We start from the raw sequence: 6,281 nt of genomic DNA on the forward strand, positions 1-6,281 counted from the left end.
CGACGCTCTACCGCTGAGCCAACCGGCCAGGGCCAGTAACCACCTTTCATATTAGTATATGTTATCTCTCAGTTTTACTATTCAAGAAAATAAGTCTAACAGGTTAAGGGAATAAATGCTAATGTTTTTGGAGAAAGCCAAGTTTACTTTAATAAAATGACTGCAATTGCTTATTTATTTATTATCGTGTAAATATTTTTATTTGAAACAAATTGGTACACCAAGCTAGTGCTTATTTTCCTCACTCCAAATGAAAACAAGAGCATAGTAGGAGCAAACATCATTTGGCAGGACAGTTCCAATACGTGAACATCCTTCTTCTCACTGTGGCTATGGTAACTTGACTCATAAGCAGTCATTCTTACACAAAATATTAACCTCAAAGTACTATCATCAAGCAAAAAAAAAAGTGGTCTTAATTTCATGTGCAGGGCAGTATGTTCTACAAATGCCAAAAAGTGGGAGAAGCACAAACACAACCCAATTTTTAAAAACTAAGTTCAAAGTAGGATTTTCCACCACCCCCTTCTTCCCACAATAGAAAATGATGCTGGGACCAAGATCTGGGCTTTATCCTGGCATCCTGGCCCATTTACAGAGTGTGACTCCACAGGCCTTGAATTGTTAGGGTGATGGATAGTAGTAGTCCATTCACTCTGTAGAGCAGTGTATCTACTTCTTCCTCCTCTTCTTGCCTTCCTGTTCATGTTCCTTGGGGGGCTTCTATCGGATCATTTAGAGCTCCTCTGCTGTTTATCTTCTTCCAATAACGTGTCCAAACCAAAGGCATCTTCCCCAAACTGCCTTCTCGACCTCTTTGCCTACGGTTTGAACCAGTAAACTTATCGGGAACAGATCTCTTGGTCTTTATTCTGGCTGTTAGGTCATCACCAGGCACGTCCTTGTCCAGATTCTCACTGGACCTGTAGATATTCTGGGCTATACTTTACCATCTCTCTAGGCTTGATCATGAACATTGTAAATTTCATTTACTCCACCTGCAAAACCACTTTCCATACCCTTGGTTTGGTGGAATAGCCTTTGGTCGTGCTGAACTTTATTGGAAGTCTGAGGATTGGGCACAGCAAGCACAATGACCTCACTATCTTAATTTTCATTTCTCTGCAGTTTCGACCTTTTATCAGGAGCTGCCCTGGAGAGATTCTGATCATGCTGTCTCTTTCTACCTGTTGTGCTCAATTTTCCCCGTCTCACATTTCTCCCTATCCTCTTTTTCCACATGGCTTTTGATCTCAGCTCTTCTCCCACTGGCTTTTTGGGCCATTTTACTAAGCTTCTCTTCATTTTTCTCCTTTTCTTTTTGAGCCATCGTTCTCTCTACTTGAGCATGCATTTCTACAGCTTCTGATCAGCAATGTAAAGGGTTTCAGCCAGTTTGGCTAAGTTTTTGTTGATGTATACTGTCTGCAGTCCCCTTCCATCAGCAGCCAGATGTTTGTCTAATGGAATTGTATAGCCCTTTGCATTTTTCTAGTTTGAAATACAAGGAATCTTCCACTCTTGTTCCTTCACAGTAATCTTTCGGCTATCGAAGAATGCATGACAGGTGCAGGAGGAAAAGGTGGTCCCTAGGGGGATTTTCTTGTTAATCTTGACCCTTAATCAGATGTTTGTCTAATGGAATTGTATAGCTCTTTGCATTTTTCTAGTTTGAAATACAAGGAATCTTCCACTCTTGTTCCTTCACAGTAATCTTTCGGCTATCGAAGAATGCATGACAGGTGCAGGAGGAAAAGGTGGTCCCTAGGGGCATTTTCTTGTTAATCTTGACCCTTGGAGGCTCCATTGAATCTTTCTGTATTTATGCCATCCAGATAACCCTCTACTTTGCTCCAGAGTTGAAAGCCACTCCTTGTTGAAATGGTATGTATTGGGTATACTGAATAGAAACCAGTTTATCAGTGGTTCAAACTGGCATGGCCACAGGAACCTTCTATGATACAGATTTTTCTAAGGCCACCATGTCTTTTCTGTTATCTCTAGTAGCTAACTCATCAGGTCTTTGTAGGTCTGGGTGATCTATGTTCAATGACTTCCTTAGGAACCAGGTCAGTGCATGCTATACATGACCTTGTTGAACACTTGTGTCCTATTTAATTCTTCAGCATCTGCCTGGATAGCCAGTGCACTTTACCCCTTTTTTTTTTTTCCATAGCCAGTGGATACTGGGCCACATAGATCTCTGGAAAAGCCTCTTCCTCTCCAAAATCCTTTAATATCCAAGGTATCCAGCATTTCTGGTACCTGTGTGGGGGAGGGTCTTTTCAGGAAGAGACCAGTGAGGTCTGTCACAATCTCTGGGATCTTGCTTTTTCTTCAGCTTCGAGCTGGCCCTGAGCCAGCTGAGCAGGTGCAGGTGAGCTGGCAAGTGCCATCTTCTGCTTTACAATCACTTACTTATTAAGCTATGCCAGAAAACGTGAACTGACAGATTTTGTTCATTTTTTTCTTTTGTAGTGACTAATTTTATCATTGCTAATTAGAGGAGGAGGTGAGTATTTGATTTAATTCTATTTTTAGGGTGATGAAAGGCACAGGGTTATTTGTGTTCTTTCCTACTATACTTTTGTACATTGCCCAGTCCTTAGTAACCAAAGGAAGCATTAAGTGTGTAGTAGGCATTCAGCAGGTTTTCACAGAGAGGGAGAGAGAAAGGGAAAGTGGAAGGGAGAGATAGACAGACAGACAGACAGACAGACAAGATAGATAGGTAGAGGTAGACAAGGAAAGTAGGCAGGAAGGGAGAAGAGGTAATACACTGCTTGGCATTTAAAAAGATCAAAAGGCTTTGGTAACAGTGTAGTAAGAAATTTCACCTGTGGCACCTGGGGTGTTGTGGAGGAGGGTTGGTGGAAAGCTAACTTCTATTGGAATTTGCTATAGTTCATGCACTATTAAGCACACTATATCTGTGATTTTATTAGCCCTAAAACTATCTAAGTGAGTCACTTATTACTGTTTTCATTTTTACAGAGGAGAAAATTGTGCTCAGCGTGATTAAATAATTTATCCAAGATCACACAGCTTACAAGTGACACAGTCAAGATTTAAATATATACCTGATTTATAAGACATTTTTAATGGCTTGTTCATTCATTTAGTTACTGTTTCTTCAGTGATGATGTGTCATTCTTCTTAGATCTTATTTCTTCTCGTATCTTACAATATCACATCGAAAGTAAATGATCCCCAAAGTATTCCTTCAATCAAACCCTGTTTTCTAAACTCAAGACTCATATACACAAGTGTCTAATTGACATTCCCACTTGGTCTGTACACACTCCAACCTAATATGCACAAACCAAATTCTTGATTTTAGCTCCAAAATTGTCTTTTTCTGGCTCTCTATTTTCTCTGCAAATTATATAACTGTCCCTATAATTAATGAAACCAAGAAACTGGGAGTCACCCTTACCCCCCCCCCCCCTTTAACGCTCAGATCCTTGCCTCATGTTTTATAAGACTTTATAAGATTTGTCTCCTGCTTTCCTTTCTGTCGTTATTTCGGTCTTGCTTCCTATCTGCTAGTCATGCAGGCTTTCTGGCAGTTTCCGAACAGATCAAGCTCTTTCTTGCAAAAGATTTTGCACTTACTGTCATCTTCCTGGAATGCTTCCTCTGTCTTTTCTCTCAGGTGTCATCTTAAATGAAACCTCCTTAGAGAAATTTCATCCTGATACACAATCATTTGAAAAAATAAAAAATTTCTAAGTAGGTCCCTTATTATTCTCTTTATTATAGCCTTTACTCATATTCTTTCTAGTACTTAGAACACTCTAGAATTATTTTCTTTGTTTATTTGTTAAATGTTTGTCTCCATACACTATGTTTTATTAGTCATCCAATTTGCCTATCTGTTTTTTGTGGGGGTTTTTTTGCTGCAAACCTATGACCTAGCACTGGGCTTGATACCTTGACATTTGATAAATATTAGCTGAATCAACAAATAAATAATTTCAGCAGAACCAGTTGAAGATTATCTGTGCATTTGGAATGCTTGCTTGGAGGGGCGTAACTATATATCCCTTTGTAAACAGGAATATTTTTGTGTGTACTCTTTTATTTTCCCACACAACTCTCCAAGGATTAGAGACTCATAAATCTAATCCCTTATCCCAGACATTTCTTTTAGTCTTAAGCTATTACTATGAGTATTCTGGGTACAGTGCAGGAAACTTAAACACACTTTGTTCAAAGCCAAACTGTTATTTTCTCCCCGAACTTCTTTTTCTCTGGTATAGTTTATCAAGATCAACGTTCACACAATCTGCGCAATCCACCAGGGTAGCAGTCTGAGTCCTCACTGCCTGCTGCTCCGCTCATTCCGATCTCATCAGTGAAGTCCAGCCACGTCAGCCCAGATATGTCCCTCCGTCTGATTCCTTAGCTCATCCTTGTTCCTGTGCTCATGGTCACTCTGTGTCAGAGAACTTTTCTCTCTTTATTGTCTGCTGGATAAATTCTAAGCACCTTTCCATAGCATGCCATGCCATCTTATGCTTTAAGAATTAAATATTATGTGTGAAGCTTGTTAGTTATTCTCTTTTCTGGGATCCCACACCACATTGTACACACATTTAATCGAGCACTTATCATGGTGAATTATTGTGATTTGTCCACTAAATTTTGGATATTTAGATGACAAGGACTGACTATCCATCATCTAGCAAGGTGTTTTTGTATAGTTATAATTGGGGTTCAGTGACTATTTTCAGAATCAATGATGATCAGAGAGGTCAGATGGGTAACCCAGGGTTTATACTCGGAAGGTTTGCACTTAGGTTCTCTGATTCTTTTGCCTGCTGTAGTGTTGGCAAAAGGTGGTACACTGAGGAGGAGATTTATACCCTTCTATAATCTACATTTCTTCTCTCTATCCCAGCAATTTTCAATCACTGTGCAGCAGAATTTTGAAAGCATTCAATACCTATGTTCAGGGGCACGGACCTCTTTTCCCTTAGACTGTCAATTAAAAAAGGTCCAGCCCTGGCCGGTTGGCTCAGTGGTAGAGCGTCGGCCTGACGTGCGAAAGTCCCGGGTTTGATTCCCGGCCAGGGCACACAGGAGAGGCGCCCATCTGCTTCTCCACCCCTCGCCCTCTCCTTCCTCTCTGTCTCTCTCTTTCCCTTCTGCAGCCGAGGCTCCATTGGAGCAAAAGATGGCCCCGGCCCTGGGGATGGCTCCTTGGCCTCTGCCCCAGGCACTAGAGTGGCTCTGGTCGCGACAGAGCAACGCCCCAGATGGGCAGAGCATCGCCCCCTGGTGGGCGTGCCGGGTGGATCCCAGTCGGGCACATGTGGGAGTCTGTCTTATTGCCTCCCCGTTTCCAGCTTCAGAAAAAAAAAAAAAGTCTCTTATTGGTGGCTCATTGGACAGAGCATCAGCCTGGTGTATGGATGTCCTGAGTTTGATTTCTGGTCAAGACATCCAGGAAAAACGACCATCTGCTTCTCCACCTCTACCTCCCTTTCTCTCTCTCTCTCTCTTGCTCTTCCTCTAAAATGAATCAATAAAAAAATCTGAAAAAAAATAAATTTAAAAAGTCACTTTGGAGCAAAAAGTGTAGGTAATTACTATATTATTACTATTTTTTAAATCAATCAGAATTGTATCTAATTTTGTGTCATATTGGCAAGAAATATAATTTTGGTGTTCTGCACAATTTTAGTTATTGGTTTATATGTGCCATAAAATGTAAAAGGTTGAATATAGCTGCTCTATCCTATAAGGCAGTCCCAAATAAATTTATAATCTAAAGAAAAATAATTTTTTTATTATGCAAACATAAATCAGGATGAGCCCCATCTTCCAACTAGTTTACTTAAGTCCCTTCCGTAAAATGACATTCCATACTTACTCAGATTGCATTATTTAGACTTACAGTTAATTTGTTTATTACTTTTTAAAAATCTTAATTTATTGGTATGGCGTTGGTAAATAAAATTATACAGGTTTCAAGTGCATGATTGTACAATACATCATCTGTATATTGCATTGTGTGTTCACCACCCCAACTTAAGTCTTCCTCCTTCACCATCTATCTATCTCCACTCTACCCTCCTCTACCTCCCCCGTTTTCCCTCCTGCAATTCCCACAATGTTGTTTGTCTATAACTGTTTTTCCTTTGCCTAATCCCTTCACTTTTTTCTCCCAGCCCTCTAACCCCCATCCCCTCTGACAGCTGTCAATCTGTTCTCTGTATCCATGAGTCTATTTCTATTTTGTTTGTTGGTTTATTTTGTTAATTGGATTCCACATA

General features: G+C 40.3%; 1 pseudogene; it reads right to left on the reverse strand.

Moving 5' to 3' along the window:
- Nucleotides 1–672: 672 nt before the first annotated feature.
- On the reverse strand, nucleotides 673–2,396 carry LOC136336258 (SNW domain-containing protein 1-like; annotated as a pseudogene).
- Nucleotides 2,397–6,281: the final 3,885 nt, after the last annotated feature.

This window comes from Saccopteryx bilineata, chromosome 4, assembly GCF_036850765.1.
Source record: "Saccopteryx bilineata isolate mSacBil1 chromosome 4, mSacBil1_pri_phased_curated, whole genome shotgun sequence".
Taxonomy (NCBI): domain Eukaryota; kingdom Metazoa; phylum Chordata; class Mammalia; order Chiroptera; family Emballonuridae; genus Saccopteryx; species Saccopteryx bilineata.